Genomic DNA, 14,099 nt, shown 5'->3' with positions numbered 1-14,099 from the left:
TTGTGCCTGGCTTATTTCGCTCAGCATTATGTCTTCAATGTTCATCCATGTTGTCATATGTTTCACCAGATCGTTCCTTCTTACTGCCGCGTAGTATTCCATCGTGTGTATATACCACATTTTATTTATCCACTCATCTGTTGAAGGACATTTGGGTTGTTTCCATCTCTTGGCAATTGTGAATAATGCTGCTATGAACATTGGCGTGCAAATATCTGTTCGTGTCACTGCTTTCCGATCTTCCGGGTATATACCGAGAAGTGCAATCGCTGGATCGAATGGTAGCTCTATATCTAGTTTTCTAAGGAACTGCCAGACTGACTTCCAGAGTGGCTGAACCATTATACAGTCCCACCAACAATGAATAAGAGTTCCAATTTCTCCACATCCCCTCCAGCATTTGTAGTTTCCTGTTTGTTTAATGGCAGCCATTCTAACCAGTGTTAGATGGTATCTCATTGTGGTCTTAATTTGCATCTCTCTAATAGCTAGTGAAGCTGAACATTTTTTCATGTGTTTCTTGGCCATTTGTATTTCCTCTTCAGAGAACTGTCTTTTCATATCTTTTGCCCATTTTATAATTGGTCTGTCTGTACTATTGTCATTGAGTTGTAGGATTTCTTTGTATATGCAAGATATCAGTCTTTTGTCAGATACATGGTTTCCAAAAATTTTTTCCCATTGAGTTGGCTGCCTCTTTACCTTTTTGAGAAATTCCTTTGAGGTGCAGAAACTTCTAAGCTTGAGGAGTTCCCATTTATCTATTTTCTCTTTTGTTGCTTGTGCTTGGGTGTAAAGTCTAGGAAGTGGCCTCCTAATACAAGGTCTTGAAGATGTTTTCCTACATTATCTTCTAGGAGTTTTATGGTACTTTCTTTTATATTGAGATCTTTGGTCCATTTTGAGTTAAGTTTTGTGTAGGGGGTGAGGTAGGGGTCCTCTTTCATTCTTTTGGATATGGATATCCAACTCTCCCAGCCCCATTTGTTGAAAAGACCATTATGGCTCAGTTCGGTGACTTTGGGGGCCTTATCAAAGATCAGTCAGCCATAGATCTGAGGGTCTGTCTCTGAATTCTCAGTTCGATTCCATTGATCTATATGTCTATCTTTGTGCCAGTACCATGCTGTTTTGGCAACTGTGGCTTTATAATAAGCTTCAAAGTCAGGGAGTGTAAGTCCTCCCACTTCGTTTTTCTTTTTTAGAGTGTCTTTAGCAATTCGAGGCATCTTCCCTTTCCAAATAAATTTGATAACTAGCTTTTCCAAGTCTGCAAAGTAGGTTGTTGGAATTTTGATTGGGATTGCATTGAATCTGTAGATGAGTTTGGGTAGAATTGACATCTTAATGACATTTAGCCTTCCTATCCATGAACATGGAATTTTTTTCCATCTTTTAAGGTCCCCTTCTATTTCTTTTAGTAGAGTTATGTAGTTTTCTTTGTATAGGTCTTTTACATCTTTGGTTAAGTTTATTCCTAGGTACTTGATTTTTTTAGTTGCTATTGAAAACGGTATCTTTTTTTTGAGTGTCTCTTCAGTTTGTTCATTTCTAGCATATAGAAACATTACTGACTTATGTGCATTAATCTTGTATCCCGCTACTTTGCTAAATTTGTTTATTAGCTCTAGTAGGTGTATCGTTGATTTCTCAGGGTTTTCTAGATATAAGATCATATCAACTGCAAACAATAACAGTTTTACTTCTTCTTTTCCAATTTGGATGCCTTTTATTTCTTTGTCTTGCCGGATTGCCCTGGCTAGCACTTCCAGCACAATGTTGAATAACAGTGGTGACAGCGGGCATCCTTGTCTTGTTCCTGATCTTAGAGGGAAGGCTTTCAGTCTCTCACCATTGAGTACTATGCTGGCTGTGGGTTTTTCATATATGCTCTTTATCATGTTGAGGAAGTTTCCTTCAATTCCTACCTTTTGAAGTGTTTTTATCAAAAAGGGATGTTGGATTTTGTCAAATGCTTTTTCAGCATCTATTGAGATGATCAATTGATTTTTCCCTTTTGAGTTTTTAATGTGTTGTAATACATTGATTGTTTTTCTGATGTTGAACCATCCTTGCATGCCTGGAATGAACCCCACTTGGTCATGGTGTATGATTTTTTTAATGTGTCTTTGGATTCGATTTGCAAGTATTTTGTTGAGGATTTTTGCATCTATATTCATTAGGGAGATTGGCCGGTAGTTTTCCTTTTTTGTAGCATCTTTGCCTGGTTTTGGTATTAGATTGATGTTAGCTTCATAGAATGAGTTAGGTAGTGTTCCATTTTTTTCAATGTTTTGAAAGAGTTTGAGTAAGATTGGTGTCAGTTCTTGCTGGAAAGTTTGGTAGAATTCTCCTGTGAAGCCATCTGGCCCTGGGCATTTATTTGTGGGAAGATTTTTGATGACTGATTGGATCTCTTTGCTTGTGATGGGTTGGTTGAGGTCTTCTATTTCTTCTCTGGTCAGTCTAGGTTGTTCATATGTTTCCAGGAAATTGTCCATTTCCTCTACATTATCCAGTTTGTTGCCATACAGTTGTTCATAGTATCCTCTTATAATTTTTTTAATTTCTTCAGGATCTGCAGTTATGTCACCTTTTTCATTCATCATTTTGTTTCTATGGGTCTTCTCTCTTTTTGATTTTGTCAGTCTAGCTAGGGGCTTGTCAATCTTGTTGATCTTCTCAAAGAAGCAACTTTTGGTGATATTTATCCTCTCTATTGTTTTTTTGTTCTCTGTGTCATTTATTTCTGGTTTAATCCTTGTTATTTCTTTTCTTCTGCTTGGTTTAGGATTGGTTTGCTGTTCATTTTCTAGCTTCTTCAGTTGATCCATTAGTTCTTTGATTTTGGCTCTTTCTTCCTTTTTAATGAATGCGTTTAGTGCTGTAAATTTCCCCCTCAGTACTGCTTTTGCTGCATCCCATAGGTTTCGATGTGTTGTGTTCTCATTTTCATTCGTCTATCTATATTTAGCAGTTTCTCTTGCTGTTTCATTTTTAACCCACTGATTGTTTAGGAGTGTGTTGTTTAACCTCCAGGTATTTGTGAATTTTCTAAGTCTCTGAGGATTATTGACTTCTAATTATATTCCATTGTGGTCAGAGAATGTGCTTTGAATAATTTCAATCTTTTTAAATTTATTGAGGCTTGTTTTATGTCCCAGCATATGATCTATTCTGGAGAAAGTCCTGTGAGCACTAGAGAAGTGTGTGTATCCTGGTGATTTGGGATGTAATGTTCTATATATGTCTGTTAAATCTAATTCATTCATCAGATCGTTTAGGTTTTCAATTTCCTTATTGGTCTTCTGTCTGGTTGATCTGTCTATAGGAGAGAGTGATGTGTTGAAGTGTCCCACAATTATTGTGGAAACATCCATTGCTTCCTTTAGTTTTGCCAGTGTTTCTCTCATGTATTTTGTGGCACCTTGATTGGGTGCGGTCGCAGTTGACTCGTCTGGGGGGGGGGAGGTGGCGGCCGGTTGCCAAATCCTAGGCTCTCAGGATTGCTTGGAGGGTACCGGCGGCGGGGGCTCTTTCCCGGAGGCGAGGGCGAGGCGGGGGACTGGGCCCGGTCCCCGGCGTAGGCGTGCAAAGTATGGAGGGCGGTGAGAAAGGAACAGGCGGGACACGGTTCTTTTAGGGTAAAGAAGCCAAGAGAGAGAGAGAGCTTTATTAGGGGAGAGTACAAGCTTATATCGGGCGTTTAGAGGGCGGGGTAGCTGTAGAGGTTAAAGGCTTGGATTGGTTCTGAGAGGGCGCGGAGGTTGATTGAAAAGGGGCGAGAGTTGCTCCGGTAACGGTGTCTGGCAACAATGTATGCGCACTGGTGGTAATGGGAGTTGCACTGGCAACGGGGAGTGTCTGGGCAAGATAAGGGGGTGGGGAAAAGGCGGTTCCCTCCAGCAAGCCTCCCCTAACAGTGTTATTTTGGGTGAGGAAATGGGGCCTGCCTCCGGCCTCACTTTCCCAGGCCCGGGGGGCTGCGGAGGGCGCTGTCGCCCGTGCCCACCACCCTCCCCAGGGGCTGATCAGGTCCCCCAGCCCAGGCCCGCCAAGTTGAAGCACGTAATCAGTGTCCCGCAATTGGGTGCATAGACATTTACGATTGTTATTTCTTCTTGTTGAATTGCCCCTTTTATTAGTATGTAGTGGCCTTCTTTGTCTCTCAAAACATCCCTGCATTTAAAGTCTATTTTATCTGAGATTAATATTGCTACACCTGCTTTCTTTTGGCTGTAGCTTGCATGAAATATTTTTTTCCATCCTTTCACTTTCAATTTCTTTGTGTCCCTGTGTCTAAGATGAGTCTCTTCTATGCAACATATTGATGGTTCATTTTTTTTTGATCCATTCTGCGAATCTGTATCTTTTTATTGGGGAGTTTAATCCATTTACATTCAACATTATAACCGTGAAGGCATTTCTTGAATCAGCCATCTTATCCTTTGGTTTATGTTTGTCATATATATTTTTCCCCTCTCTCTATTAATATCCTTTATTGTACCCATACCGAATCTCTTTAGTACTGAACCTTTCTCCAAGTGTCTCTCTCCTTTCTTTGTTTCTCTGTCTGTAGGGCTCTCTTTAGTGTCTCCAGTAGGGCAGGTCTCTTGTTAGCAAATTCTCTCAGCATTTGTTTTTCTGTGAAAAATTTAAGATCTCCCTCGAATTTGAAGGAGAGCTTTGCTGGATAAAGTATTCTTGGTTGGAAAATTTTCTCACTCAGAATTTTAAATATATCATGCCACTGCCTTCTCGCGTCCTTGGTGGCTGCTGAGTAGTCACTCCTTAGTCTTATGCTGTTTCCTTTGTATGTGGTGAATTGCTTTTCTCTTGTTGCTTTCAGAACTTGCTCCTTCTCTTCCGTGTTTGACAGTCTGATCAGAATATGTCTGGGAGTTGGTTTATTTGGATTTATTCTATTTCAGTTCACTGGGCATTTATGATTTGTGTATTTATGTTGTTTAGAAGATTTCGGAAGTTTTCCCCAGCAATTTCTTTGAATACTCTTCCTAGACCTTTACCCTTTTCTTCCCCTTCTGGAACACCAATGAGTCTTATATTCGGACGTTTTATATTATCTATCATATCCCTGAGGTCCATTTCGATTTTTTCAATTTTTTTCCCCATTCTTTCTTTTGTGCTTTCATTTTCCATTCTGTCATCTTCCAGGTCACTGATTTGTTGTTCAACTTCCTCTAGTCTTGCACTATGAGTATCCAGAATCTTTTTAATTTGGTCAACAGTTTTTTAATTTCCATAAGATCATCTATTTTTTTAGTTAGTCTTGCAGTGTCTTCTGTATGCTCTTCTAGGGTCTTCTTGATATCCTTTGTGTCCCGTACTATGGTCTCATTGTTCATCTTTAGTTCTTTGATTAGTTGCTCTAGGTGCTGTGTCTCTTCTGGTCTTTTGATTTGGGTGCTTGGGCTTGGGTTATCCATATCTTCTGGTTTTTTCATATGCTTTAGAATTGTCTGTTGTTTTTGGCGTCTTGGCATTTGCTTAACTTGATAGGGTTCTTTTAGGATTTGGAGACCAATTGAAGTCCTTATCTGTAATTTATCAGATCTATAGCTTCGTGGAGTAACACTTTCTCTAAGTAACCAGCAGGTGGCGTCCACAAGCCACCTGTTTTCCACAAGCCAGTTCTCCCCTGCTTTGCCTTTGTGGTGAGTGGGGGAGTGAGTCTTGTGGGTCCAATTGGTGTACCATGCTTGTGTGTGTAGTTGGTATTGCCCGCCCTGTATATGGGGCATGTGTCTGGGCGGTCAGGGAGGGGCGGTGGCTCTAACAATCAAATCTCCCTGGTGTTCCTGGAGTTTTAAAGCTGCTGCAATAGTCTAATCCTTCAGTGCAGTCCTGCCACAGTTTTTCTCTGCCACTGACCCACAAGTCCTTGGTATTGGCGCATGGCTCGTGAGACTTGCGTGTGGGTCCGTCTTCCAGGCCGTGCACCCCCCTGGTCCTCTGTTGAGGGATGACTGTGCTATGTCACAGGTGAGTGCCGTCCCCCCAAGGTGGTTCTGGTCTGCTGGGTGTGTAGGGAGGCTCCCAGTCTGCTGAAATGATGGCTGAATTGGGCTGTGTTAATTCACACTGTTGCACCTTCCCAACTCTGGGACAACCAGCTGAGGTGCAGGGAAGGCTAATGTCCACGCCCAGTTTTGTGGTGTGTGTGTGTTATTTGAAGCACTTCCGTCACACTGGGTTGTCTGGGGCAGCTCTGGGCTATGGGGTTTGCGACAGGCAGGAGTGTTTCCTGTCCACCTGGATGATGGCTGTGAGCGGACACCCCCCTTTTCTTGCGAAGTTGTGGTGTTTAGTGAATTTTCTCAGCCACTGGATTATTGCCTTTTGTCTCAGAGCTCTCTTAGTTCTGCTCTTGTCTTGACCTGCCCAAATTGCAAGTCTTTGAGGCCCTCTGTATTGGGCTTCTTAGAGTGATTGTTTTAGAAACATAAAAAAAAAGCCCTCCTTGCAGATCTAATGGGTGATTGAAATGCTAAGAGACAAAGCAATTAGGGCCATTAAGGAAGGATCCAGGGGGCAGAGAGATTAGTTTTTCTTCGGGATTTGCATATGAGCCCCAGGGCCTCAGCTCTGCCCTTCCCCTTTCTATGTTCACCAGAACTCCAAATATCCTCTGCTTTTATTTTGGAGTTTTTCTTGCTGTTTTTTGCTATGCCTGTCTCCTCTCTGCTGTGCTGGCTGCTCTCAGATTCTCTGGTGTCTGGTCTCAGTCTATCTATGGTTGGAGTTTGGATCAGTAGAATGAGTTTCCGATAAGGGCTGCCACTGCAGTTCTCCCTTCTCCTTCCCGGCGCTGACGGCCCCTCCTCCCACGGGACTGAGCCTGGTAGGGAGGGGCGCGGGTCCACTGGTCACAAAAACTTACAGATTTCGCTGATCTCAGCAGTTTCGACGTGTTCATGAGTGTTGTATGAAGTATGCCCAAAGTCAGATTGCTCTGTGGTGTCCAGTCCATGCAGTTCCTGGCTTTCTACCTACTTTCCTGGAGGAGTAACTAAAACATACAGCTCACCAATCCGCCATCTTGCCCTGCCTCCCCTTCTTACACTTTTAATTCCAGGAACCTTTTGAAGGGTTTACAAGGAGAATTGGTTCACTTCTTACCAATATGCCCCTCTGGTGGTGCTTAGGATGTAACATTCCCTTTTTATCCTCAAAACAGAGTCTGAAATATTTTATTTATTGTTTCCTTTTCTGTTCTGTTTCTCTTTGGGCATTTGCCTTTTGTTTTTCATTCCCTTGCTGTCATTTTAGTGGGTATCCAGGAGGGTGGAGACATATCCACCCTTAGCTGGAAGTCAGGGTAAATTTTCCTGTGGGGCATATGCACGGAAAAAGTGGCTTAACTAGAAGTGAATAAAAGGTCACAGGTCAATGGAATTAGGGAACATTAGTTGTTTTGAAGTTGAAATGTTGGAGAAATATATTAAACCCCAAGTTGAGGGCAGGAATTATTATTGTGGAAGATGTTGCACCAGGTGCCAAACTCTGAAATGACTAGGACCAAGAGACGTATTGGACTTCAAAGGAGGAAGCATTTGAGAAGAATATTCTTGCAAACTCACTTAGCTAATGTTTCGACTGTCTTAAAAACCTATGTAAATAAAATGTGTTTCGGTGTGTCATGATTGCTTAGGAATGGAATAATTGGCTGGATGAATTTATTTTGCTGGTTTTGTTTGATATATCAATTTTTTAAATTAAAGAAATCCTTATTGTTTGATATACCAAGTTTTTTGCATGATTTTTGAAAACTTAAAACATCTTTTACTCTCCATAGCTTTATTTTCTGTGTAATTTCTTTTATGAGAAATGTTTTTCTTTCTCTTTAAGTTGTGTTTTTAAATCAAAATTATGCGTATGTACATTGTTTTAAAAGTCCTGTTTCTGCATCTTCTAACAAAAACTAGGAATGTCCTGCATACCTTTTCCCCTGTTTTCCATTCCATAGATGTGTTTTAGTTGGTTCTTTTGGTGATTGCTTCCGTAGTTCTAAATTACTAGATTATATTGCAACTTCAAGTTTTTTCAGTTTTAGTCTTTTTCTATTAACTTCAGGCTGTGGAAGAGAAATTGCCTTCTCTCGCCTCCTTTGGTCCCCATCACACACCATACCCTTCCCATTCCCTTATCGTTCCAATTATGTTTTAATTTAAATTCAGTGTGTATATTTTTATGACTATACAATTTTATTCAGATCTGAGCCTTGTAGTTAACCATGAAATATTTTTCTATCCTGTGCTTTGTGTTTCATGGGGTCATTAATAAATTGTTTGCTTAGTGTTTCACTAATTATTACTTCACCTCCAAACTCTCTCTACCAGTTGTGGAAGTGTCCTCTTAAGTGCATAGGCTTTTTTTTCATCGATTTAATTTTCTGGAGCCGAAGTATGCCCCAATTTGAACTCATTTCTATCTGCTCCAAGTACAGAGCTGTCATAGTCGTCCTGGGGATTGTCTTTGTCTGTCCTGTGTTGGTTCCCTCTCTGCTCATGTCTTCCTCTTCCTTACTGTTCAGTTCTTTATTTCAGTGGAGATCATTTGGCAGTAGGGTTCCTGATGAAAGGGTGCATGGGAGAGGAAAATTTTAAGACCTTGCATGTCTTCACACTTGCTTGATAATTTCGGTATAGAATTTTAGATTGGAAATCATTTTTCTTAAGCATTTTGAAGCCACTGCTCAATTGCTTTCTCTTCTAGTGTTACAATTTAGCGGGAAAATTCTATTCCTAAATCTTGTTTTAGGACTTGTTTTTTTTGGTTTTTTTTTTTTTTTTTTCCTTCGTTTTTTCCATCTTTCCAGATGCTTTTAGGATCTTCTCTTTGTCCCGAGCTTTCTGAAATTTTATGATGTGCCCTCATGGGACTCTGTTTTCATCTCTTGTGGTGGGCACTTGAAATCTGGAAACTCATTTCTTTCTGGAAAAATATTAAATTATTTAGCTGATTACTTCCTTCTTAATATTTTCTTTGTTCTGTCTTTGGCTCTCCTGTTTGGATAGTGGACATTTGATATACTGGCCCACTTTCTTCAGCTTTCCTCTTCAAGTTTTTTTCTGTCTTTTCGACCGAAATCTTTAGGCAATTTCTTCAACTTAACCTTCTAAAACCTCTAATCTATTATTTCTGGTAATATTTTTAATTTCCAAGAGCTTCCCTCACACCTGCTTTTTTTAAAATGCAATTTTATTGAGATATATTCACATAACAATCATCCAAGTGTACAATCAGTTGTTCACAGTATCGTCATATAGTTATGGATTCATCACCACAGTCAAACTTTGAACATTTTCATTACTCCAAAAAGTAAAATTAAAATTAAAATAAAAAACATCCAAAACATCCCGTTCCCCTCCTTCCCCCATTGTTCATTTACTTTTTTAAAATTCAGTTTTATTGAGATATATATTCACATACCATACAATCATCCGTGGTATACAGTCAGCTGTTCATAGTACCATCATATAGTCGTGCATTCGTCACCCCAGTCTATTTTTTTGAACATTTTCTTTATACCAGAAAAAGTAAAAATAAGAATAAAAAATGAAAGTAAAAAAAAACACCCACATCATCCCCCCCCACCCTATTTTTCACAAAGCTTTCACAATCACACTTGCCGCTTGTAAGCTACATTGCTATACAATTGTCTTCAAGAGTCAAGGCATCTGGGTTGCAGTTTGATAGTTTCAGGTATTTACTTCTATCTGTTCAGTACATTAAAACGTAAAAAGGGTTATCTGTATAGTGCATAAGAGTGCCCACCTGAGTGACCACTCAACTCCCTTTGGAATCTCTCAGCCACTGAAACTTATTTTGTTTCATTTCACATCCCATTTTTGGTCAAGATGTTCTCAATCCCACAATGTTGGGTTCAGATTCATCCTCGGGAGTCATATCCTGCATTGCCAGGTAGATTTACACCCCTGGGAGTCAGGTCCCATGTAGGGGGGAGGCCAATGAGTTCACCTGCCAAGTTGGGTTAGCTGGAGAGAAAAGGCCACATCTGAGCAACGAAGAGGTACTCAGGGGAGACTCTTAGGCACAATTATAAGCAGGTTTAGCCTCTCCTTTGCAGTAACAAGCTCCGTGAGGGCAAGCCCCAAGAAAGAGGGCTTGGCATACTAAACCACTAGTCCTCAATGTTTCCTCACACTTGCTTTTAAATATTCTTTTTTATGCTTTTCCTTGTTCCTGATTCACGGTTGCATATCTTCTGGCTCTCTGAGGATATTAATCATAGTTTGTTTGTTTTTTAAGTTTTCTTTTTGCATAGGTTCTTCCAAATTGTCTTTTCTCTGTGTTTTGATCCCTATATTTTTCATGTCAGAGGCTCGCTGATAATCTCTCTGATAATCCTTGGTGGAGTGAATGGTGAATGTGTTCCTTCATATTTAAGAAGGGGGCACTAAGAATCTGATTGGAAATCTGAACTTTGTGGGTGGGGTTGTTGACTGTGGCTTTTCCTTTGGAAGGAGAATGACCTGTGCATGTGTTTCTTTTCTGGAGTAAAGTCTGACAGCGAAACAAGCTATCATGTGTGTACCAGTAGCAGGCTGCATACTTCCACTTAAAATCCCCCTGGTTTCAGTCATTTCAGCTGCAATTAAGAGTCCTGGGATGCCCTATTTTATTCTCTTTAGAGAATAGATTTACCAATTTTCTCCTGGGTTGGGAAGGAGGCAGCTGATAGACTTCTTTGGACAGGGGATCTGGGGACTTTTCAGACAGACTTTCAACAAGTAGTTCTCCCTGTCCCTCTTCTGCCTCAATTTCAGAGCTACCAGGTGCAGCCATTTCTTTGAGGGTTTGTGATATAAAACAGCTTAATTCCTGGCTTTCCCTACTGATAACTTATTAAGTCCTGCAAAGTCTTACCCATCTGCTTTCCAGCTTATGAAATTTTGTTGCTGTTACATCTTCCTTTTCTGGTCTCTCCATACTCTGGGGATTATGCAGTTTATAAGTTTTCTCTTTACTATTACTTCTAGTAGAGTTTTGGGAGAGAGCCAGATTAGATGTGTGCATTCAGTTCACCCTGTTTTCCCAGATTAGACCTCTTTTTTCTATTGTATGAATTGTGTTACTTTTTAAGTGAGGAGAAAATATGTTAAGATATTTTTCTAGAATTTTAAACAATCTGTGTCTCAGTTCCTCTGTCATTTGAAGGATTTAACTGTGTTTTTTGTTTTGGCTAGAAGAAAGTGGACATCTGAACTTCTCAGTGATTGAACAATGAATTACAATATATGAAAGAGCAAGGAAGTTTCTTTTTGAACTGCTAAATTCATTACAAATATTAGAAAGAACTGCCAGTTTAGAAGGAATGGATTTGGTACTTTGACTTTTTGTTTCTGAAGGAAATTGAATTTTTGTCACAAAGCTTTCCTAAATTTTAAAGTTTTAAAGTACATTTCCAAGTATAGAAAAATTGGGACTGCTATATTTACTTGGGTATTCTCTACCCCTCCTTTGACAGCCGCTTATATTCTCAGTAGCAGTAATCTTAAGACCTGATCAGGGGACAGATAAAGGCATAACTAACCATTTTGCTGAAACTGAAATAAAAAGCCTATATTTGTTCTTATTAGAGACCTTAGGTTGAGCCTATTAGAATTAAAGATGAATAGTCTCTAACAATTTATTATTAATTTTTTTCTTTATTTATTTACTAAATATTTACTCTCTGCTGCTTTACTACATTTTATTCTACTCGTTCCCACCTGGGATTCTGCAGACTTAATCTCTGAGCTTTTTCAAAAGATGTTCCCAAGTCGGACTTCATTTCTTTCTAAATGAGAATTTCTTTGGGTGAATCCAGGGTATGTGAATATTTAAAAGTTTCATATTTTTTCTTCTTTTGTGCATTCCTGATTAAAAACTATGAGGAAAGCACAGAGATGTAGCACAGGAATGAATGACTCTCTCTCTGCCTTCCATTTGCTCGTGATATAGCTGGTAAACTATTGTAAAGGTAGAGAAAGAATTATAGGAAGGTTATGTGTGTGTGTGTTTGTGAAAAACAGGCAGTTATTTTAGGAAAAAACCTGAAGATTATGGCTAACAAAGTACAATGTTATGTAAAGAATTTTCAGATTCTGCCTTAATAAGTCGATAACACTTTTTAAAATGAGTATCATAGAACTCATTTCTGTGTTAAATTGTTAATATTGCCTATCCAGATTTAGGGGAACTAAATCTCTCTTTTTTTTTCAATGACGGATTGAAGTATCAGTATGGGATCATAAAAGCATAATGTTTTTTTGTTTTTTTTTTTGGCTTTTATAAAGGGGGTTTATTTGGTTACACAGTTACAGTCTTAAGGCCATAAAATGTCCAAGGTAACACATCAACAATCGGGTACCTTCACTGGAGGATGGCCAATGTTGTCCGGAAAACCTCTGTTAGCTGGGAAGGCACGTGGCTGGTGTCTGCTCCAAAGTTCCGGTTTCAAAATGGCTTTCTCCCAGGACGTTCCTCTCTAGGCTGCAGCTCCTCTTCAAAATGTCTCTCTCAGTTGCTCTCGGGGCGTTTGTCCTGTCTTAGCTTCTCTGGAGCAAGAGTCTGAAAAGCATAATGTTTTGATAACTAAAGGTTCCTTAGAGATTTCACAGTCCAAGGCTTAGAATAAGATTGTTCACGATCACGAGTGTAATCTTGGAAAATAGAATTTCAAGAATTTCAATTCTGCTGTTCATTCCACTTAATCCTTGACTGTGCCATTCCCTGCCTGCACATGAGTTTATCTTTAAATGATGTGTAGAGACAGCTAAGTTGAGCTGTATTCTCTATTTCCCCCTTGAATACAACATGTGCTTACCCCATGACAGATAAAATACACCCTTTGTACAACCTATGGGTAGGGCTTTCAGGGTTTAAATTGAGCCATAATTCTGGACCCACTATATATTCCTATTAAGGGTTTTTATGTACACTCCTCAGCGTCCTTCAGAAGATAGATTTTGTCCACCGGTTTCTTTTCTCTTATGGTAGTAGAGGTCAGTAGAATCTTTGTTAGTGATATTTTATGTTAATTAAAATATTTTGTACCAGTATGCTTCATCACTTAAGAAACATTAAATCTTTTTTCATTATATGCCCAGCCTCTAAATAATTTAAAATTTATTTTAAAAGTTGACACATATCTAATATTTATCACTTAAGTTGTAGAATCTATTTAATGAACAAAGGAACGTTGTCTCACCCATTAAAGCAAACTACTTAAAAATGAAAGGTTGAGAGAAGTAGTTGGCAGCCTATTTTCTAGACGGTATTTCAAATTTTATTCTTTCTAATAAAGTACACTTGTTGGTTTTTAACACATTAGAATTAGGTTTCTATTTTTTTATGTTTATTTTTAGTTTTTACTATTTTTATTGTATTAAAATATATATAACTTAAAATTTGCCATTTTAACCATTGTCAAGGGTACAGTTCAGTGCTATTCATTACATTTACAACATTGTGCGGCCATCCCCACAATGTTCCAAAATTTTTCATCACCCCTCAACAGAAACTCTGTACCTTTAAGGTCCCTCGACCTTTTTATTTTTAAACTAGGAATAATCTGAACTAGGCTTTCTTTTTTTTATTTTAAATACATGGCCACTTAAACCTTTATTTTTGAAAAGTTTTAGTAAAGTGAGATCTTTGTTGGAGAATACAAGTTTGATCATCAGATCTAGCTTTTGAAAACTACTTTTGTTTTTCTTTTTTGTGGTTCCTCTCTCAAGAAATATACAGTGTGTTTTAGAAACCACAGGGCACACATATAAAAATAAATAATGGGGAAGAAAGGAAGCTTTCTCTAATATTTTGTATCATTTCTTTTTGCATGTTTTTTTTTTCATTTACGTATTTTCAACCACATATTCCTTTTCATAGTGATTTTTATTGTCAAACAATTACCTAACCAGTCTGTTTAAAAAAAAATTCAAGAAAGTATGCCATGTAATATAAAACATATGTACCTACCACCCCAGATAATCACGTTAATGTAACATTTATCATATTGAGATTTTTTTAAAGCAGTTAAATATTACAGATAAAGTCCGTTTCCCAAATCT

At 38.8% G+C, this 14,099-nt stretch overlaps 1 protein-coding gene across 1 annotated transcript in view; it reads left to right on the top strand.

The window, feature by feature from the left end:
• The window catches only part of ACTR3 (actin related protein 3), a 107,499-nt gene that overhangs the window by 81,276 nt on the left and 12,124 nt on the right, over positions 1–14,099 (top strand). The gene's annotated exons all lie outside the window — the stretch shown is intronic.

This window comes from Choloepus didactylus, chromosome 9 (genome assembly GCF_015220235.1).
Source record: "Choloepus didactylus isolate mChoDid1 chromosome 9, mChoDid1.pri, whole genome shotgun sequence".
Lineage (NCBI taxonomy): Eukaryota > Metazoa > Chordata > Mammalia > Pilosa > Megalonychidae > Choloepus > Choloepus didactylus.
This window is presented reverse-complemented; position numbering and strand designations above follow the sequence as displayed.